Raw genomic sequence first — 24,368 nt, 5'->3', positions numbered from 1 at the left:
ACATTGATTAGACACCCAGTACACTTATTTATCCTTAGGCCTTTTTAATAAGAGGGTCCCGGAGCCTCAACCGAAACAACAGCATGAAAGAGGACATATGTCATCCTTTTGAATAATAGATTACAGGAAAGGCATTGATTTTAGAAACCCAGAGATCATTAGTTGCAACCGGGAAATAGAAAAAAACATTGATTAGACACCCACTACACTTATTTATCCTCAGGCCTTTTTAATAAGAGGTTCCCGGAGCCTCAACCGAAACAACAGCATGAAAAAGGACATATGTCATCCTTTTGAATAATAGATTACAGGAAAGGCATTGATTTTAGAAACCCACAGATCATTATTTCCAACCGGGAAATAGAAAAAAACATTGATTAGACACCCAGTACACTTATTTATCCTCAGGCCTTTTTAATAAGAGGGTCCCGGAGCCTCAACCGAAACAACAGCATGAAAGAGGACATATGTCATCCTTTTGAATAATAGATTACAGGAAAGGCATTGATTTTAGAAACCCAGAGATCATTAGTTGCAACCGGGAAATAGAAAAAAACATTGATTAGACACCCAGTACATTTATTTATCCTTAGGCCTTTTTAATAAGAGGGTCCCGGAGCCTCAACCGAAACAACAGCATGAAAGAGGACATATGTCATCCTTTTGAATAATAGATTACAGGAAAGGCATTGATTTTAGAAACCCACAGATCATTATTTGCAACCGGGAAATAGAAAAAAACATTGATTAGACACCCAGTACACTTATTTATTATTAGGCCTTTTTAATAAGAGGGTCCCGGAGCCTCAACCGAAACAACAGCATGAAAGAGGACATATGTCATCCTTTTGAATAATAGATTACAGGAAAGGCATTCGTTTTAGAAACCCAGAGATCATTAGTTGCAACCGGGAAATAGAAAAAAAACATTGATTAGACACCCAGTACACTTATTTATCCTTAGGCCTTTTTAATAAAGGCCTAAGGGAAATAGAAAAAAACATTGATTAGACACCCAGTACACTTATTTATTATTAGGCCTTTTTAATAAGAGGGTCCCGGAGCCTCAACCGAAACAACAGCATGAAAGAGGACATATGTCATCCTTTTGAATAATAGATTACAGGAAAGGCATTGATTTTAGAAACCCACAGATCATTATTTGCAACCGGGAAATAGAAAAAAACATTGATTAGACACCCAGTACACTTATTTATCCTTAGGCCTTTTTAATAAGAGGGTCCCGGAGCCTCAACCGAAACAACAGCATGAAAGAGGACATATGTCATCCTTTTGAATAATAGATTACAGGAAAGGCATTGATTTTAGAAACCCAGAGATCATTAGTTGCAACCGGGAAATAGAAAAAAACATTGATTAGACACCCACTACACTTATTTATCCTCAGGCCTTTTTAATAAGAGGTTCCCGGAGCCTCAACCGAAACAACAGCATGAAAAAGGACATATGTCATCCTTTTGAATAATAGATTACAGGAAAGGCATTGATTTTAGAAACCCACAGATCATTATTTCCAACCGGGAAATAGAAAAAAACATTGATTAGACACCCAGTACACTTATTTATCCTCAGGCCTTTTTAATAAGAGGGTCCCGGAGCCTCAACCGAAACAACAGCATGAAAGAGGACATATGTCATCCTTTTGAATAATAGATTACAGGAAAGGCATTGATTTTAGAAACCCAGAGATCATTAGTTGCAACCGGGAAATAGAAAAAAACATTGATTAGACACCCAGTACATTTATTTATCCTTAGGCCTTTTTAATAAGAGGGTCCCGGAGCCTCAACCGAAACAACAGCATGAAAGAGGACATATGTCATCCTTTTGAATAATAGATTACAGGAAAGGCATTGATTTTAGAAACCCACAGATCATTATTTGCAACCGGGAAATAGAAAAAAACATTGATTAGACACCCAGTACACTTATTTATTATTAGGCCTTTTTAATAAGAGGGTCCCGGAGCCTCAACCGAAACAACAGCATGAAAGAGGACATATGTCATCCTTTTGAATAATAGATTACAGGAAAGGCATTCGTTTTAGAAACCCAGAGATCATTAGTTGCAACCGGGAAATAGAAAAATACATTTATTAGACACCCAGTACACTTATTTATCCTCAGGCCTTTTTAATAAGAGGGTCCCAGAGCCTCAACCGAAACAACAGCATGAAAGAGGACATATGTCATCCTTTTGAATAATAGATTACAGGAAGGGCATTGATTTTAGAAACCCACAGATCATTATTTGCAACCGGGAAATAGAAAAAAACATTGATTAGACACCCAGTACACTTCTTTATCCATAGGCCTTTTTAGCAGAGGCTCCAGGACCCTCAACAAAAACAAGAGCAGGGAGCTGGGCATAGGAGTACAATGGAGTGTGACAATAATAATGTGAAGGGGAAGATTGCGGAGTTGTGGCATTTTAATTTTGTTATCGTGGGAAGTACTTGCAATGACCTTGCTCTGGTGAATCCATATCGCAAATGTGTTTTTTAAGGCACTGTTTGTCTATTTTTTGAATATTAGCATTTGGTAAATGAAGCTCAACTTTAGGCTGGTGAGAACCGACCTTTCTTCTGGCTGTTTGCAAATGTTGTGGCTCTGGACAAACATGTGAATAAGGGGCCATCAGCCATATTCTGCACGCAACCCCTTTGATGATTGACGATAAACATGTGTCACCTGCAATCAGAGCTCGTTACTTCTGTCTAAATCATCTTCCTGGTATGGACAGGCCACTGTTTCCCACAGCAAGTCCGAAGCTTGAACTACAAGATTGTCTTGAGTATGATAGGAAACCAAAGTTTATTTAATTCTGTACTATCACCACAAAAGCTGAACTTCTTGAAGCAAGGAAAATGCAAGAAATTTCATGTGCTTATGGATGACAAGGACGTCCTGTCCTGTGGTGCAAAGAGATGGAGAGGATTTTGGGCCTCCCTGTACACTACCCAGATGTCTCCAACATCACCAGAAACACAAGACAGCGACTCTTGGGAAGTTCCTGGAGTGTTACGGTAGCCATCTCTTTGCGCCCCGAAAGGAATACTTTATCAGTGTTTTTGTATACATCCGACAACAGCTTCGGAGACTGTGGTGACGCACATGTTATTTACTGTTGTTCCAGCTGTGGCAATATCAATTGGCATTAAAAAGGTAAGATTTGGGGGGGCGGAGCCTATAGCTGTTGCGGTAGGATGTGTGTTTGAGGAGCTCCAGGTCTTACAAGTAACTTTGTAGTTAGTTTTCAACCTTAATTTAATTTTCTTTTTGGGATTCATAGTCACACTTTCTGGGGCTATCCAAGAGGAGCCTGGAGATACCTTACTCATATCGGCTTACCTATGTTCCTCAGCTGACTGCATTACAGCTAGCCGCGAGACTGAGAGGCCTCTCTAGCCTGATAGTGCTGTCAAAGCTGCCGCCAATATACCCCCCCAGGACCCTGGGTTATCAAACCAGTTCTATAGTAACTGGACAACTCGTTAATCACAACTATTGACAAAGAGAAGGAAAAGCACTAGTCAGTGGTCACCCCTTATATCAACGGGTACGGAGACCTGTATTTTGTCTTTCCAATATGGCGCTGGACACCAAACTAATCATGAATGAAGTGAAAGCCATGCTAGATGCGCACTTCCTCAGCCTGCATGAAGCACTACAGGAGGAATTCACATCCCTAAAGGGGGCTTGCACTAAAGCAGTAAGAGGAGCACAACCTTTGCCTGAACCACACAAGCACTCGACCCAGGCACCTGAAATCTACAAAGTTGACACAATCCATCTGACCCTGTCAGAAAATGGTACCGGCCCACATACAGAAGAGGCAATGGAGCAAGCAGCTCACTGGGAGCAGGGAGCTGCGGTGCATATAGGCGCTGAGTGTGCGGGGGTGAGCCCTTCAAGAGGAGTGGAACACCAGATACTTTGGCAGCAAGTCACAGCTTACCCTGACAGACAGAGGGCCAGAGGGCCATACGCCACTGGAGCACCCCACAGTGTTTGGGAGTCTCAGCCCTTGTTTACACATCTCCCGACCATCTTTTCTCTTACCGGGGATGCATCTGGGGCTTGTCTACCTAAACTAAGCTGTGACACCTTTCACACATGTTACGGTGAACCAAAGAAGGAGAATACTGTCAAGGACATTGCGCTACAGGCATTGCAGCTCAACGTGAATAACAGCCTGGACCCATGGGCCAATTGATCGACCGAGATCATTAAGGTGCCTGCTCTCGATACCTGTGGCCCAAAACCATCATTCCTTCAGTACGGCTTTACCCCTCCATTGGAACCTGAACAGTTAGAGGTTTGCAGCCCCCTCAGAAAGCAGCTTCCTTACCTTGTGCTTACGGCTCGGGCTAGCGCGAGACTACTTGACAGACACGGAGTGGGCTGGAGCTTCAGTCATAGCTGCCGACTAGATGAGGTACAGTACAGCCGTGGGGGAGTGTTTGACCCTGGGGGCTTATTTTGTCCATCTGAACCGAGGGTTGTAGACGCTACCTAAGCGAACTTTATTTGGAAACTAGTGACGCACATTTTATGCACGCTGTGGCAATTGCAATTTGCATTAAAAAGAATCTGCTAACAACCACTACCTAGGACCACACCTGACTCCTGAAGTGATGCTTCAGTTAGTAACTCAAGTTAAATTAATTTTTTTTTTATTATGCTCAGCAGATTCAAAACATACCATTCTTCTAGTCATATCACACAACATGTCAAAATGCTGCATGGAAAATGGCAGTGTGCAAAGTCATAATCTTAGTGAACCTATAAGTGCATTAAATTTTCTAAAATAAACAAAAATACAGAGAGAAAAAAAAAAAGGAAAGAGGACATATGGCATCCTTTTGAACAATAGATTACATTTAAGGCATTGATTTGAGAAACCCAGAGATAATTTGTTGCAACCGGGAAATCTAAAAAAACCTTGATTAGACACCCAGTACACTTATTTATCCTTAGGCCTTATTAGCAGAGGCTCCAGGACCCTCAACAAAACCAGCAGCAGGAAAGAGGACATATGGCATCCTTTTGAAAAATAGATTTCTGGAAAGGCATTGATTTTAGAAACCCGGGGATAATTTGTTTCAACCGGGAAATCTAAAAAAACATTGATTAGACACACAGTACACATATTTATCCTTAGGCCTTTTTAGCAGAGGCTCCAGGACCCTCAACAGAAACAACAGCATGAAAGAGGACATATGGCATCCTTGTGAACAATTGATTACAGTTAAGGCATTGATTTTAGAATCCCAGAGATCATTTATATGAACCGGAAAATAGAAAAAAACATTGATTGGACACCCAGTACACTTCTTTATCCTTAGGCTTTTTTATAAGAGGCTCCCGGAGCCTCAACAGAAACAACAGCATGAAAGAGGACATATGGCATCCTTGTGAATAATAGATTACAGGAAAGGCATTGATTTTAGAAACCCGGGGATAATTTATTGCAACCGTGAAATCTAAAAAAACATAGATTAGACACCCAGTACACTTCTTTATCCTTAGTCCTTTTTATCAGAGGCTCCCGGAGCCTCAACAGAAACAACAGCATGAAAGAGGACATATGGCATCCTTGTGAATAATAGATTACAGGAAAGGCATTGATTTTAGAAACCCGGAGATAATTTGTTGCAACCGTGAAATCTAAAAAAACATTGATTAGACACCCAGTACACTTATTTATCCTTAGGCCTTTTTAGCAGAGGCTCCAGGACCCTCAACAAAACCAGCAGCAGGAAAGAGGACATATGGCATCCTTTTGAAAATTAGATTACAGGAAAGGCATTGATTTTAGAAACCTGGGGATAATTTGTTGCAACCGTGAAATCTAAAAAAAACATAGATTAGACACCCAGTACACTTCTTTATCCTTAGGCCTTTTTATAAGAGGCTCCCGGAGCCTCAACAGAAACAACAGCATGAAAGAGGACATATGGCATCCTTGTGAATAATCAATTACAGGAAAGGCATTGATTTTAGAAACCCGGGGATAATTTGTTGCAACCATGAAATCTAAAAAAACATTGATTAGACACCCAGTACACTTATTTATCCTTAGGCCTTATTTTAGCAGAGGCTCCAGGACCCTCAACAAAACCAGCAGCAGGAAAGAGGACATATGGCATCCTTTTGAAAATTAGATTACAGGAAAGGCATTGATTTTAGAAACCCGGAGATAATTTGTTGCAACCGGGAATTTGAATCAAACAAATGATTCGATGGACACCCAGTACACTTCTTTCTCCTTCAGCCTTTGTATAAGAGGGTCCAGGACCCTCAAAAAAAACACCAGCAGGAAAGAGGACGTATGGCATCCTTTTGAACAATAGAGTACAGGTACAGCATTGATTTTACAAACCCAGAGATAATTTTGGTCAAATGTGAAATAGAAAAAAAAATTGAGTGGACACCCAGTACACCTCTTTCTCCTTAGGCCTTTTTATAAGAGGATCCAGGACCCTCAAACAAAATACCAGCAGGAAAGAGAACATATGGCATCCTTTTGAACAACAGAGTACTGGTACGGCATTGATTTTAGAAACCCACAGATAATTGTTTGGAAAAGTGAAATAGCCCCAAAAACCATGCTTGGACTCCCACTCCAGGTCGTTCTCCTTCAGCCTTTTTATAAGAGGGTCCAGCACCCTCAACAGAAACCTTTTGCACAAGCGAGTACAGGTATGGCACCCATTTTAGAAACCCAGAGATAATTGAGAGGAACCAGGAACATTTTTCAAAAAATTTGATGGGGTACCCATTACAGGTCGTTCTCCTTCAGCCTTTTTATACCATGGGCCACGACCCGCAACAGGCACAACAGCATGAAACACCACATATGCCACCCTTTTGCACAATAGAGTACAGTTATGGCATAGATGGAACACGGAGATAATTTAGAGCAACCAAGAGACGGATAAAGATGCTTGGTCGGTCCTCCTCCTTCAAATTTGTGGCATTTTGCGTTCAATTTAATGGTCCACCTGATATGAGTGGTGTGCTAAGTTGTACAATTCGTAACAGTTTAATCACTAGTGTTATGTGCCTTATTTTTTTTATTTGAGTTTTGTACCCACAGAGCTGCAGCAGAGGCCAGAAAAATTAGGAATGTACAAATGACTGAAAAATTTGGGTATTGTTGTAGCAACTGCTGTAGCAGCGGCCAGAAAAATTGATGTTTGTAAAACATTTATAAAGTGCCCTAAAAGCTTGTGGCTTGAACACTAGTTGTTGGCGGATATAAAAAAAAAAAGACCAGCCTGTGTACCAGTTGTAGCCCAAGCCAGCTCATCTCATCATCAGGCCTTTTTATTCAAATGTATCGCCCAATGTCAGTCCCTTCGGGATCCAGCCCTCATTCATTTTTATAAAAGTGAGATAGTCAAGGCTTTTTTGACCTAGGTGACTTCTCTTCTCAGTGACAAAACCTCCTGCTGCACTGAAAGTCCTTTCGGACAGGACACTTGAAGCGGGGCAGGCCAGAAGTTCTATTGCAAATTGGGATAGCTCAGGCCACAAGTCCAGCCTGCACACCCAGTAGTCAAGGGGTCCATCGCTCCTGAGAGTGTCGAGATCCGCAGTTAAAGCTAGGTAGTCTGCTACCTGTCGGTTGAGTCTTTCTCTAAGGCTGGATCCCGAAAGGCTCTGATGGTGCATGGGAGTTAAAAAGGTACGCATATCCTCCATCAACAAGATGTCAGGAAAGCATCCTATCCTTGCCGCCGTGGTCGTGGGAGGAGGAGGATTAATTTCATCTCTTCCCCTGTTACATTCCCGTGGTGCTGTGACATCACCCTTATACGCTGTATAAAGCATAGTTTTTAATTTATTCTTAAAATGCTCCATCCTTTCCGACTTGCGGGAATTTGGTAACATTTCAGGCACTTTATGCTTATACTGGGGGTCGAGGAGCGTGGACACCCAGTACAGGTCGCTCTCCTTCAGCTTTTTTATACGAGGGTCCCTCAACAGGCACGACAGCATGAAAGAACCTATTTGAACAAGGTTGGATGCCGAGCTAATCATGTCCCGTTCCTCCTCCTCACTGATCTCACTGATGGTATCTTCTTCCCCCCAGCCACGTACAACACCACGGGTACCAGAGAGGTGACAACAACGAGCACCCTGGGATGCCTGTTGTGCTCGGTCTTCCTCCTCCTCCTCCTCAAAGCCACATTCCTCCTCTGACTCCTCTTCCTCACAATCCTCTTCCTGCGTTGCCACAGGTCCAGCAAGCGATGATGATTCGGCTGTTTGTGGGGGTGATGGACACCACAACTCTTCCTCTTCACGCTCATCTACTGCCTGATCCAGCACTCTTCGCAGGGCACGCTCCAGGAAGAAAGCAAATGGTATGATGTCGCTGATGGTGCCTTCGGTGCGACTGACAAGGTTTGTCACCTCCTCAAAAGGACGCATGAGCCTACAGGCATTGCGCATGAGCGTCCAGTAATTTGGAAAAAATATCATACAAATACTCATTAACAGCTTTTTCTTGTTGGAGCAGGCGGTCAAACATTAGGAGTGTTGAATTCCACCGTGTCAGGCTGTCGCAAATCAAGCGCCTCACTTGCAGGTTGTTTCGACGCTGGATATCGGACAAGTGCGCCATGGCCGTGTAGGAACGCCTGAAATGGCCACACACCTTCCTGGCCTGCTTCAGGACGTCCTGTAAGCCTGGGTACTTATGGACAAATCGTTGTACAATTAGATTACACACATGTGCCATGCACGGCACATGTGTCAACTTGCCCAATTTCAATGCCGCCACCAAATTACTTCCATTGTCAGAAACAACCTTGCCAATCTCCAGTTGGTGCGGAGTTAGCCACTGATCCACCTGTGCGTTCAGGGCGGTCAGGAGTGCTGGTGCGGTGTGACTCTCCGCTTTCAGGCAAGTCAACCCCAAGACGGCGTGACACTGCCGTACCCGGGATGTAGCATAGTACCTGGGGAGCTGGGGGGGTGCCATAGATGTGGAGCAAGACGCAGAAGTTGAAGAGGACTCAGCCGAGGAAGAGGTTATGGAAGAGGATGGAGTAGGAGGAGTAGAGGAGGTAGCAGCAGGCCTGCCTGCAAGTCATGCCATAACTTCCTTTCTCACAACAGAGTACAGGTTTGGGATTGCCTTTTGTGAAAAGAAATTTCTGCCAGGTACCTTCCACTGCGGTGTCCCAATAGATACAAATTTTTTGAAAGCATCAGACTCCACCAGCTTGTATGGTAAAAGCTGGCGGGCTAAGAGTTCAGACAAGCCAGCTGTCAGACGCCGGGCAAGGGGGTGACTTTGAGAAATTGGCTTCTTACGCTCAAACATGTCCTTGACAGACACCTGACTGTGGGCAGATGACCAGGAACTGCTACGTAAGAGAGACTGAGTGGAGGATGGTTGAGAGGGGGCAAGGAGGACAGCACTGGTTGACGTGGCTGAAGATGCTGGAGTAGGAGGAGGAGGACGGCTTTCACTTTATGTGCTGCTTCTACTCATGTGTTCTTCCCATCGGCCTTTGTGATGGGAGACCATGTGCCTTCGCAAAGCAGTTGTACCTAGGTGGCTGTTGGACTTCCCACGACTCAGTTTCTTTTGGCACAGGTTGCAAATGGCATCGCTGTTGTCAGAGGCAGACACACAAAAAAAATGCCACACTGCTGAGCTCTGCGATGACGGCATTCTGGTGGTGGCAACAGCATGCGTTGATGGGCGCCGGCGTGCTGTCTGGCTGACCCCTGGTGACGATGCATGCTGTCTGACTGTGCTACTAGCTCCTTGAGACAACCTCCCCATGTTTCCAAATCGTCTCCTCCTCCTCTCTGTCTCCCCATCTGAACTTTCCCCCTCTTCTTATTCTCTTCTAGCAGGCACCCGCGTGACATCCACCGACACATCATCATCAACCGCTTCACTTCTATCTGAAACATCAAGAAAGGAAGCAGCAGCGGGTACAACATCATCATCATCATCACACCGTACCTCCATGTCGGTAATGCTGCCTGACTGAGACTGATCACTATTATCTACATCCTCTGTCAATGATGGTTGCGCATCACTCATTTCTTCCAAATGATGTGTCAATAACTCCTGTGACAGATCAAGTGAAGCGGCTGTGGTGCTAGTGTTGGTGGTGGCGACAGGCGGGGGAGTGGCACTGGTCACTTGAGACCTACCCAAAGCACAGCTGGACGTAGATGTTGCGTCAAAGTTAGGAGGACTAGCAGCAGAAGCTGAAGAAGATTGGGTGTCCTGTGTTAGCCATTTAACTAGGTCCTCCTCAGAAGTTTTTGCGTCCCCCCTGGCACCCGGCGTCTGAACAATGTGCATATTTGTAGGGTCTAAAGGAATCACAGCACCGCGACCACGGAACCTGTGGGGTGGCCTGCCTCTGTCTGTCATTTTTTTTAAATGGACACTAACAATACTATTACACCAATTGAGTGGTGGCACTGTGAAAGTGGGCACAATATACGCTGTGAGACTGACAACAACAAAAAAGACAGATGTTTTAAAAATCACAAATTGTTAATTTTTTAAAATATTACAAGTACTGTGACAACAAATATGATTGTTTAGCACTAGTTGGCAAATGGGCCTGTCTGGCACACACGCTGGGAGAAAGGAAACTGCAATTCAATGGCACTAGGAGACTGAAGAATCACAGTCAAAACAGTTATGATTAACAAAAATTCCAATCCTGTTACAATAAATATGATTGGTGGCACTAATTGGCTAGTTGGGACTGGCACACAGGCAGGCAGGCAGGAGGAAAATGCAATTCAAGGGCACTAGTAGACTGCAGATTGACAGTCAAAACAGTGATGATTAACAAATTTTGCAATACTGTTAAAAGAAATATGATTGCTGGCACTAATTGGATAGTTGGACCTGGCACACAGGCTGGCAGGCAGTAGAAAAGTGTAATTCAATGTCACGAGCAAACTGAGGATTAAGATCAACAATCAAAAATTGAAACCCAGTTTATAATGTAAGTCAATGGGAAGTGAGGGAGTTAGGTTCCAGGCCCCTCTCAAAATTGTCATAATTAACACCTAATACATTATTTTTAAATCTTTGAAATGAAGACTTTAAATGCTAAACAGCATCATAAACCTAATAATATAGATTGTATCATCATCAAACTAAGTTTAATGAACAAAAACATTTGCTAAGCATCACCTAATAAAATAATTACACAACAGACTGAATCATCATCAAACTAAGTTTAATGAACAAAAACGTTTTTTTACTTGCATTTTCTGCAATCAGTTCTCTGCATTGTTAGCATGTTAGATAATATTGGGTCTGCACCTATGCTATGCATTTCAATCTGCAGTGATTAATAAGCAGTTAGGCACCCTCACCTCAAGCTGCTGGACAGGAAGATAATAGGGAAGTGCCTGCTAAATTTTGCTCAATAGATCTGGTCTGATCTGTGTACACAGATCAATTTAAGGCTGTTAAGTTGCATAACTTTGCTGCAAAACAAGCGGACAGCTCCACCTATTAGCTATTTTAATTAGTGAATTGATTTTCAAAGCTTTTCAATAGCAGTCACATGACTGGAAAAAAAAAGGTTGTTATTCTGAAGCGGCGCAAATTGAACCGGCGTAAACCGAGGGCCACCTGTACACATATATACATATTTAGACATGTATATGTATGTATCTCTATTCCTAACACCTGAGTCCTCATATCTTTGAGCCTTTATCATTTTGTGTGTGCAATATTTTTTTAATATAATTTTTATTAGATGGTGTTATTATGAGTGTAACTGTACTTTTTAATGTATTTTTTTATGTGTTTTGTGACACGTTTTAGTTTTGCAAAACAGTTAACCAGAGCTCTGAGGATGCAGTAATTATTCTAGCGTAAATCGCGATTGCGCTCACGCACTTATATTTACTTTAAACTTGTAATACCAGCTGTGAATCCAACAAGCACAAAAACCCACGATAAACCCGTTATCGCTCACACGCAAATGTTAGCACTCCACTCGTAATCTGGCCTATAATGTTTTTATCACTATTTTTTTATTATTTTTTTTAATTTAGCTTTGAGCAGCTGCCTATCTCAGGAAACAGCTGCCTATGCTTTGCTTATTTTTTTAAACATTCTGTAACTTTAAAATAAGGAAATTGCATTTCTGTTATTAATATTTAGTATGCCAGGCATTTATGTACAAATGTGGCTATTTATGTAAAGGTAACATATTTGTGTGTGAGAAACAGCCAACACTGATTTAACTGGAGAAATGTGAAATGAACATCTGCACACCAATTGTAACCAACAAGCAAGGAATGACAGACCTTACATTAGCATCCTGAAGGCTGGGGCTCTTACTGAACTCTGACGGACACATCTCCTCTTTTACTGCCTGTAAAAAAAAGGAATTGGATTGGGAAAGGTTTAGTATGTAGTCTTTTACCAGATCCTATCACTTTTTTTGCTATAGTCTATTACTGGTTAATCAACATACTGCAAATGGCACATATCTTCAAAATGAGTATTTAGATACATTTACTGTATACAGCAACACATATATTCATATTTACACAAATAAGCAGTTTCATGCATACATTATTGAAATAATGAATGTAAAAAGTTCCATTTCCATAATGCATTTAAAACAGCAGATATTAAATATGCTCCCAAGAAAAAAGTTGGCTGTAAGATTAGGCTACTAGAAAGAGTGTATATATTTGTAGGTCTTTTTGACAGTCGAGAGGTTAACCCACTTCACAACAAAGACATCACAATTTCACTATTCACATTTTTCTTTAAAGGACATTATAGTCTCCTTGGTACCAGCAGTTCTCTGCAACTCCCAAATGGTACTTTAAGTTTAACCACTTTGCAGGGGTTGTACACAATGGCCCCTGTTTTGCAAAGTTCGGACAGAAACCTTGTCTGCCCAGCATCAAGGTCAGTGGGTAGCCAACAGTTATCATTGCATAAGCTTGTGCAGCTGCTTCCCCTGTTCTCACGCAACCAATTGCATGACTAGGATGATTTAACCCGGGCACCCTTGAGGTGGCAGGGAGGTTAATTAGCAGTGGACTTAATGCATTTCCAATTACATTTTTACCAGCTGCAGAGTATAAAATGTGTGAGATTTGCTTTTTAAGGTTTATTTGTGTATATGAATTTGCTGATTTTGTGTTTTGAAGCCACAACCTAATAAAATGGGTTGAGCTTGTAGGTATAATCAGATCTCATTACTTTATCACATTGTGTACATATACATGCTTCTGTATCTTATATTTGTCTGTAAACCAATTATCAATACTTGGAGAGAACAATGGAAAATTAACATTTTATTATCTTATCTCTTCTACACCCCACTGGGAGTGTAATTTTTCTACTGGCTGTGTTTACACAGCTTGGCTTTAAGGCCATAAACTTTCAGGATAGGTGGGGATACCATAGGCTAAATAAACTATTTAAAATGCCAATATAAGAGTAATGGAAATACTTGTAAACAATTAAATACACTCCAGTAGGTAAAGCAAATCATTGGGAACAAATTAAAGGGGAGAACATTTAAATTAAATGGAGCTACCTATTCAAATTACTTTGGAATATAGTGAGGAAGGTATACATTTTTTGGATACTAATCTGAACCGCAAGTATGCAGTCGATTCGCGAGTAATTCTGGGGTGGGTGCGAGAAGAAGGTGTAGTCTTTACCATCAGGGTTATAGATGCACCAAGTGTCATGGATAGCAAGGTCCTTTATCATGTTATTACACTTTTTAATTATTTTTTGGCAAGCAAGGAGGTTCCTTTTGATGTGTCTAAATGAGTTTCCAAAGGAGGGTTTAGCTCTCCTGCTATCAAAAGGGAACCTTTTTTGATGTCTAATATTTCGGGAAATAGTGTTTTCTAAAAATGAGTGTTGGCCAAGGTTGGATGCAAGTGTAGTTGGTTTGCCAAATAAAATATTAAAAACCTTACTCAGGGGGGTATATTTATGAAAGCGTCAACTGAAAATACACTGGAATTCCGCCTCGTAATTTTTGTGAGATTGATCCGACCTAGTTATCAAAGCCTCAAGATCTGCAAATTTCAAAATTTGTGACATCAATACGACGAAGATAGATGCGAGTTGAAAACCAGTGGAATTTGAGCGGAATTGTGTTCATTCGGCCTCCTATTCAACACTATTTGAAGCTCTTACGAAGTTATCAAAAAATCTACATTTACGCTTGAGTCTTTTCCGACGCAGTGTACCTAGTTTTCAATCCACCACCCTTGAGGTCAAGGATGCCATAGAACTTAATGGGAGTCGGAAAACACAGAACGCTTATGTTCGATGCTGCAAGAGAATGAAGTATATTACATAATAAAAGTAAATTACAAACTTTATTAAATATGTATACCCTTCAAAAATTAAACAATATTATTGCTACACATTTGGCGCACTATATAGAGATAAAAATAAAATACAAAACATATAGCTAACTTCATTTATTTATATTATTAAAATCGATTTGCAACATGTTTAATGTTGTATAGACACAAAGACAAATGGTACCAACACAAAGTAATTAAATAGCATTCCCTTTCTGTCATGTTTTGCAATGGTGATAATCTACATTATTCTTTAATTCACTCTGCAAATATATTTTTAACAAAGGATATCAAGAGAACGATAACTGTGGCATGCAAAAAACATATAAATGATTTCAAATAGGCATTTGACTTCACACAAAGGATAGCAAGAGAATGAAAACAGTGGCATTAAAATTACATTGACATGATTTTAAAATGGCATTCTATTTTGTGTAAGTTCACCAGCTGTAATAAATGCAGGTGTAAGAAATGCAGGTGTATTGTTTGTGCAATTCAATCAATTACTTATGCACAACACATGAGTATTTAGCTATGGATGAAATCTGAACTCTGATTTTCTGTGTTTGCATGGTAGCTTTGTGGAGGCTTAAAAGGTAAGTAATTATATATTTTTTTAACAAAAAACATATTAGCACTGTTTTCATTCTGTTGCTATCCTTTGTTGAAAGTAGAATGCAATGTTAAAGTCATTTCTATCGGCTAGATCACGAGTCTTGCGTTATGAGTAAAAAAGCAGTAAAGGGACACTGAACCCAAATTTTTTCTTTAGTGATTCAGATAGAGCATGACATTTTAAACAGCTTTCTAATTTACTCCAATTATCAAATTTTCTTTATTCTCTTGGTATCTTTATTTGAAATGCAAGAATGTAAGTTTAGATGCCGGCCCATTTTTGGTGATCAACCTGGGTTGTCCTTGCGGATTGGTGGATAAATTCATCCACCAATAATAAAGTTCTGTCCAGAGTTCTGAACCAAGAAAAAAGCTTAGATGCCTTCTTTTTCAAATAAAGATAGCAAGAGAACGAAGAAAATTTGATAATAGGAGTAAATTAGAAAGTTGCTTAAAATTGCATGCTCTATCTGAATCACGAAAGAAAACATTTGGGTTGAGTGTCCCTTTAAGCCTCATAACGCTGCTTTTTTTACTACCACTGGTATAACGAGTCTTGCAGATTTAGGGGCACCGCACACTTTTTTGGCCTTACCGCAAATCAACTTACGCAAATTGCGTATAGTCTTTTTTCAATGGGACTCACATAGCGCTGGTATTACGAGCTTGTCCTGGGAGGCCAAAAAATGAGTAGTACAACCTATTCCGTCAATATTCGTACCGCATTTTAAAGTCAGTAGTTATGAGTTTTACACTACAAAGCTGTAGCTTAAAACTCATAACTAAAGTGCTAAAAAGTACACTAACACCCATAAACTACCTATTAACCCCTAAACCGAGGCCCTCCCGCATCGCAAACACTAAAATAAAAATGTTAACCCCTAATCTGCCGCTCCGGACATCGCTGCCACTAGAATAAACATATTAACCCCTAAACCGCTGCACTCCCGCATCGCAAACACTAGTTAAATATTATTAACCCCTAATCTGCCGTCCCTAACATCGCCGCCACCTACTTACATTTATTAACCCCATATCTGCCGCCCCAATGTTGACGCCACTATATTAAATTTATTAACCCCTAAATCTAAGTCTAACCCTAACCCTAACACCCCCTAACTTGAATATAATTAAAATAAATATAAATAAAACCTGCTATTAATAATTAAATAATTCCTATTTAAAACTAAATACTTATCTATAAAATAAACCCTAAGCTAGCTACAATATAACTAATAGTTACATTGTAACTAGCTTAGGGTTTATTTTTATTTTACAGGCAAGTTTGTATTTATTTTAACTAGGTAGAATAGTTACTAAAGAGTTATTAACTATTTACTAACTACCAAGCTAAATGAAATACAAATTGACCTGTAAAATAAAACCTAACCTAAGTTACACTAACACCTAACCTAACCCTACAATTAAATAGAATTACCTAAAATAAATACAATTAACTCAATTCAATAAAATTAGCTAAATTACCACAAAAAAACACTAAATTGCAGAAAATAAAAAACAAATGACAAGATCTTTAAACTAATTACACCTAATCTAATAGGCCTATCAAAATAAAGAAAAGCCCACCCAAAATAATAAAACCCCTAGCCTAAACTAAACTACCAATAGCCCTTAAAAGGGCCTTTTGCGGGGCATTGCCCCAAAGAAATCAGCTCTTTAACCTGTAAAAAAAAATACAAACAACCCCCCAACAGTAAAACCCACCACCCACACAACCAACCCCCAAATAAAAGCCTAACTAAAAAAACCTAAGCTCCCCATTGCCCTGAAAAGGGCATTTGGATGGGCATTGCCCTTTAAAGGACATTTAGCTCTATTGCAGCCCAAAGCCCTAACCTAAAAAGAAAACCAACCCAATACACCCTTAAAAAATCCTAACATTAACCCCCGAAGATCTACTTACTTGGAGAAGTCTTCATCCAAGCGGCAAGATGTCCTCAACGAAGCCGGCAGAAGTTATTATTATTATTATCAGGTATTTGTAGAGCGCCAACAGATTCCGCAGCGCTGTAAACATAGTCGGTGTACAGGATAGCTTTTGTAGGGGTCAAGTGGGTAGAGGGCCCTGCCGAGAGTTTCACTGTTGTAGTCGGCTCTTATGAAGCGATCTGTAAATAGCTGGGCCCATAGGCTTACATTCTAAGGGGTTCAAGGGGAAAGCAATGGAGTTAGGAAGGTTAGTGTTGGTTGTATGCATCCCTGAATAGTAGAGTTTTTAGGGAGTGCTTGAAGCTGTTAAAACTAGGGGAGAGTCTTATGGAGCGAGGCAAGGAATTCCACAAGATGGGGGCCAGTCTGGAGAAGTCCTGTAAACAGGAATGTGAGGAAGTAACAAGAGAGGAGGAGAGGAGGAGATCCTGAGCTGATCGAAGGGGACGGGAGGGAGAGTATCTAGAGACAAGTTCTGAGATGTAGGGGGGAGCAGTGCAGTTGAGAGCTTTATATGTCAGGGTGAGGATTTTATGTTTAATCCTAGAGGCAAGAGGAAGCCAGTGAAGGGATTGGCAGAGAGGTAGTGAGAGGACATCCAAGATGAGATGTGAGATAGACAGTTAGTGACACGGGTTAGTAAGGAAGGAGGTAGGTCTGGTGCAGAGAGGTAGATTTGGGTGTCATCGGCATACAAATGGTATTGAAACCCATGGGACTTTATTAAGGAACCTAGTGATGACGTGTAGATTGAAAAGAGAAGGGGACTAAGGACAGAGCCTTGAGGTACCCCAACAGAAAGTGGTAACGGGGCAGAGGATGCTCCGGAGAAGGCAACACTAAATGTATGGTTAGTCAGATAGGAAGAGAACCATGAGAGAGCGGTGTCACAGATGCCGAAGGATTGGAGGGTTTGGAGCAGAAGAGGGTGGTCAACAGTGTCAAAGGCTGCAGACAGGTCAAGGAGGATAAGCAGAGAGAAGTGGCCTTTAGATTCTGCTGTAAGTAGGTCATTGGTAACCTTGACAATTGCTGTCTCTGTAGAGTTATGGGAATGAAATCCAGATTGCAGTGGGTTAAGAAGAGAGTTTAGTGAAAGGAAATGGGATAGACGTGTGTAAACTAGCTTTTCGAGGAGCTTTGAGGCAAGAGGGAGTAGGGAAATAGGGCAGTAGTTGGAAGGTGAGGTTGGATCGAGGGAAGGTTTTTTGAGGATAGGTGTGACCAGTGCATGTTTTGGAGATGAGGGAAATATACCAGTGCTGAGGGAGAGGTTGAAAATGTGTGTGAGTATGGGGGTGAGGGTAGAAGAGAGGGAGGGGAGTAGCTATGAGGGGATGGGGTCAAGGGGACAGGTAGTGAGGTGGGAGGACAGTATAACGGCAGAAACTTCATCCTCATTAACAGGGGCAAAAGAGCTGCATTTTTGGATATTTGGGTTTTGGGTGATTGTGAGCTTTTGAGGGGGTGGGAGATTGGAAGTATGTTGAGAGCTGATTTCACTTCTGATGGAGTCAATTTTGTTGTTGAAGTGGCTGGCAAAATCTTGAGCTGAGAGAGAGGTTGTGTTAGGAGGTGGGGGTGGGCGGAGAAGAGTGTTGAACGTGGAGAACAGACGTTTAGGGTTAGAGGAAAGAGTAGAGATGAGATTAGAAAAATATTGTTGCTTATAAAGATTAAGGGCAGAATAGTCGGAGTTCAGGATGAACTTGTAGTGAAGAATGTCAGCTGAACTCTGAGATTTCCTCCAATGTCGCTCAGCAGTATGGGAGCATCTGCGTAGGTATCGTGTTAGAGGAGTATGCCAGGGCTGAGGATGAGAGTGTGGTTTCTGAGCTAAGGTTGGAGGGGCCAGAGTGTCAATGACCGATGTAAGGGAGGAATTATACTGGCAGATAGATTGGTCAGGGCAGGAAAAAGGAGGTGATGGACGAGAGGAGAGGTTTGAGAGAGCTAGTGAGCTGATGCAGATCTAGTGACTTAGTGCTTCTGTGAAGTTTGGTGTGAGGGGTAGAGGGAGGGGGAGTTGTAGGTAGGGAAGTGATGTTGCAAGTTAGGAGATGATGGTCAGAAAGAGGAAAAGGGGAGTTTGTTAAATTTGAAAGAGTGCATTGATAGGTGAAAGTCAGATCAAGGGAATGACCATCTTTGTGAGTGGGAGAGTCAGGCCGAAAGAGGAAGTGAGTTGAAGAAGTTGTTTTGCAGAGGAGGCAGTGGGATTGTCAAGAGGGATGTTAAAGTCGCCAAGAATGAGGACAGGGGTGTCTGAGGAAAGGAAATAAGGAAGCCAGGAAGCAAAGTGATCTAAAAATTGAGTTGGGGAGCCAGGGGGGGCGGTATATGACTGCAACACGTATAGAGAGGGGAGAGAATAACCGAATCATGTGTGCTTCAAATGAAGAAAATGTGAGTGAAGAGAAGGGCTGTATTTGTTGGAAGGTGCAACGAGAGGAAAGTAAAATACCGACACCACCTCCTTGTCTATTGCCAGACCTAAGAGTGTGGCTGAAATGGAGACCACCATGTGACAGTGCAGCAGTGGATGCTGTGTCTGAAACAGAGAGCCAGGTAACATCATGCATAATGGTGACACTGTAACATCATGCATAATGGTGACACTAATTGTTTCTCTGTGACCCCCATAGAACATATACCTAAATCCTATATTTACAATAGGTACTTTAGATTAAGACAAAGAGAAACGTATTGGATTCACGTTCTGAAATGTATGTGTCAGGATTCACCTTAAGTATCACTTGTTAACAAGAATTAGGGATGCTGTACCTTTAACAACAGGTTGCTTCACTTCCTGTTTCCTATAAAAGACTGCCACTCCTTTAGTTCAGTGCTTGGTATTGAGTCAACTTTGATACTATGCTCTCTTGAGAATTTACAGATTAACTTTCTAGTGATTCAGCACAAATCTACAAATACCCTTCAAGCCTTTTACTTCGTTGCTGTGCTCTTATTCAAGATTCTCCCTTTGTTACGATACCATCAGATATTCCGGCCGGATCTACAATATCAATCCGCGGTGACGTCACACGCCAACGGGATCGTTCAACCAGGCAATTGCTGCAGCTCTCATACTCATCGGAACTCTAAGTGTCATTGAACTTACCTCTCAAAACTAAACTTGCCATCCGGCTCTGATAAGGTACCACTCTTCTTTCATGGCTTATTATAATTAACCAAATACTCGCAGCTATCATGCTCTAACAAAATACTATCAGGAGTATGTAAGTTCTATTTAACTGTGCCTATTGTTTTCAAATTAGTCTCATTTGTATCGTTCATTTTCCAAATTGTTTTCAGCAAGTTGATACTTTTTGCTACTACATATCTCAGCTTATATTTTTTCTATAACTTCTGTCATTATTCCACACAAGTTTCATTTACTAAACTTAACTGCATTCAACTGTAGTAACATACAGGTGGCAGTTTTAAGCTATTATTTTTTTTCCTTGAAACTCATATCAACTGTTTAGAATTATAATCGTGACTCACGTTATCTTTATGGTAACCTATGTGTTTCTCATATAATTCTAATCCACAATTACATACTTTTATCTCAGCAGCTGTGGTCTAATCGAAGTTTCCATTTCTTTTTTTCATAGATAGTTTGTTTAGCAAACAGACTGTGACAGAATACCAAGCCCTATTTGTAACATGGACCCAGCTGAGATGACCGCACAAATACAATCTCTTAATCAAAAAGTAGATTTACTTGCTGATGGCCTTAACACATTAAAAGCAGAGAATGTAGCACTTAAAGCTTACATAAAAGATTACCTAGAGACTAAAGTACATACACCTGAGCCACAAGTTAGTCTTCCTGAAAAATTCTATGGAGACAGGGCACACTACAGAGATTTCAAAAATGCTTGCCTTCTCCTGTTTACTTTAAAACCACAGTCATACCCCAACGATAGAATCAGAGTTTTGACTATTATTTCGTTCCTCAGAGGGGAACCACGCAGTTGGGCCAATACTTTTTTTGAGACCAATGAAGAGATACTCAACTCATTGGATCAATTTCTCTTAGCCATGGGTCAATTGTATGAGGACCCTTTTAAACAGCAGACTGCAGAGACAGCACTCAGGGCTCTGAAACAAAAGAAAAGGGTAGTCGAGGACTACATTACAGATTTCAAGAGGTGGGCAAAAGATTCCGAATGGAATAACCTCTCTTTAAGGAATCAGTTCCGCCTGGGTCTGGCAGACTCTGTTAAAGATGAACTCTCCCGCACGAATATTCCTCCCACACTAGAAGAATTAATGAAGCTCAGTATTACTATCGATAGGAGATTGAGGGAAAGACAGCATGAAAGAACATACCCAGAGACGTACACTAAGAAAACTACTAGTAGTACACCTGCCACTTCCTCGCATAAGTCTAACATAGAACCAATGGAGATTGGCTTTCTAAAAGGCCCTTTAAGCCCCCAAGAAAAAATTAGGCGCAGGGAAAATAATTTGTGCCTCTACTGCGCTTCAGACGAACACACAGTTAAGGATTGCCCAGCCCTGCAGAGATCTAACAAGGGTGAGTTTGTTACTTCCAGTACTTGCTGTAATACTTCTGAACTAAGAACAACATACTGTAAACTCTCACTCTCTTTTCAGTGGGATCAACATCGGATCAACGTACCCGCAATAATTGACTCTGGAGCAACAGCTTGTTATATTGATAAAGATTATACATTTATCAATAAAATACCGCTTATCCACAAAAAGTCTCCTGTTTTATTAAAGGCTATTGATGGAAGGCCTATTTCTTCAGGTCTTGTAGAGTTTCAAACAATACCCATACTTGTCTCTACCCCTGAACAACATAGGGAATATCTTACGTTTGATGTCATTGCTTCCCCTGCATCCCCAGTCATAATAGGGTTAAATTGGCTAACATTACACAACCCTGACATAAATTGGACAACTTTGACGCTTACTTTTTCTTCTAAATACTGCAGTACCACATGTTTCCCATTAAACATTATGCACATCACCCCGGTACAAGATGATATACTTCTACCTGAACAGTATAGGGATTTTGCAGACGTTTTTAGTAAAACTCAGTCAGAAAATCTTCCCCCACATAGGAAGTATGACTGCCCTATTGAGCTAGTCCCAGGGGCACAGATACCCTATGGCCATATTTTTCCTTTATCCAAACCAGAACTTTCACATCTAAAAACTTACCTTGAGGAAAATTTAAAAAAAGGATTCATTCGTCCCTCCACCTCTCCAGCTGGAGCGGGCATATTCTTCGTAAAAAATAAAGACGGCTCTCTACGGCCTATAGTAGATTACAGACAACTTAACAAGATAACAATAAAGAACCGGTACCCTCTACCACTTATCCCTGAATTGATTGAAAGACTAGAAGGAGCTAAATACTTTACCAAATTAGACCTCAGAGGGGCTTATAACTTAATACGTGTAAGAAGTGGTGACGAATGGCTCACGGCGTTCCGTACTCGATACGGCCTGTTTGAGCACACCGTGATGCCATTCGGCTTATGTAATGCCCCGGCCACCTTTCAACATCTTATCAACGATCTTTTTAGGGATTTTCTAGATGTTTTCCTTGTCATATATTTGGATGACATACTCATTTACTCAAAGACCTTCTCTGAACATATTTTACACGTAAGACAGGTACTCTCTAGGTTGAGGAGTAATTCACTTTACGCAAAACCCGAGAAATGTATTTTCAACACACAGAGTATTACTTTTTTAGGCTATGTTATAACATCCACTGGAATTCACATGGAACAAACCAAAATTCAGGCCATTATCGATTGGCCCCCGCCTAAAACAAGGAAAGAAGTTCAAAGGTTCCTTGGATTTGCGAACTTTTATCGGAAGTTCATAAAGAACTTCTCGAACATAACAAAACCTCTAACTTTCCTAACTAAATCCAATTCACCTTTTAAGTGGAATACCGAAGCTCAATCAGCATTTGATATATTAAAACACCGTTTCACTACTGCACCAATCCTCAGATTTCCTAACCCTGAACTACCATATACCCTGGAGGTAGACGCTTCGGATGTAGCTGTAGGAGCAGTCTTATCTCAACGTTCTGGTATAAACCAACCCCTACATCCTGTAGCTTACTTTTCTCGATGTTTATCCAGCTCGGAACAAAACTATCCTATTGGAGATAAGGAGCTCCTTGCCATTAAGTTGTCACTCGAACACTGGCGTCACCTATTAGAGGGCACTTCACTTCCCATTGTCATATATACGGATCATAGGAATCTCCAATACCTTAAAACTACAAGGACACTTTCCGCTAGACAGGTCCGCTGGAACCTATTCTTTTCTAGGTTTAACTTTCAAATTGTCTACCGACCTGCGAACAAAAACCATAAAGCAGACGCTTTATCAAGGTTACCTAACTACTCTCGTTTTGATTGTCCAAAAGATACTATTATCCCATTAGAAAATTTTGTCTCTTTTGTCATAGACACCAACACAAGTCTCTCCCATGAACAATCATTGGACTCCAGTAAACCGATCTCTCATTTGCAGAAGAAGGCTGATGGTTTATATTACTTCAAGGATAAAATATACATCCCTCCTAAACTAAGAGGGATTGTTCTGCAATCCTCACATGAATCATTACTCGCTGGGCATCCTGGCATTAAAAAGACACAGGAACTTATCACACGTTCCTATTGGTGGCCAGGAATCTGTCAAGACATAAAAAAGCATGTCCTAACCTGTACAGAATGTACAATTTCCAAAAGAGCTAAACATCCTCCCTATGGACTCTTGATTCCAATACCTACGCCTAGCAGACCTTGGCTAGAGATCGCTCTAGATTTCATAGTTGATCTTCCAAAATCAGACAACAACACTACCATCTTAGTTGTTGTCGATCTGTTCAGCAAAATGTCACACTTCATTCCTTACCATAAACTTCCCTCTGCATCTGAAACTATTCAACTACTTATTCATCATGTTTTCAAGCATCATGGTATCCCCGATACTATGCTTACTGACAGAGGTACTCAATTTTCTAGCAAACTCTGGACTGAATTCTGTAAGGTATTTTCAATTGACAAGCGGCTGAGTACGGCTTATCATCCTCAGACCAACGGCCAGACTGAGAGGTCAAATCAGTGGCTCGAGCAGTTCCTTAGGACTTACTGTTCGTCTCAACCACTGCAATGGTCGAAGCATCTCCCCTACGCTGAATTCTGCTTCAATAACACCACTCACTCCACAACTCAACAAACTCCATTCTATACCAATTATGGTTATCATCCCAGATTTCAACTACTGCCCGACAACCAGAGTTTTTCACCCAAAATCTCAGATCTCTCCATTCTTATCTCGTCCAATTTTTCCACGGTTAAGGCTGCTATAGAAGATGCAAAGAAGACCCAAAAGTATTATTATGACAG

Source organism: Bombina bombina, chromosome 5, assembly GCF_027579735.1.
Source record: "Bombina bombina isolate aBomBom1 chromosome 5, aBomBom1.pri, whole genome shotgun sequence".
In the NCBI taxonomy this organism is placed as follows: Eukaryota; Metazoa; Chordata; class Amphibia; order Anura; family Bombinatoridae; genus Bombina; species Bombina bombina.
Note: the sequence above shows the minus strand (reverse complement) of the source record.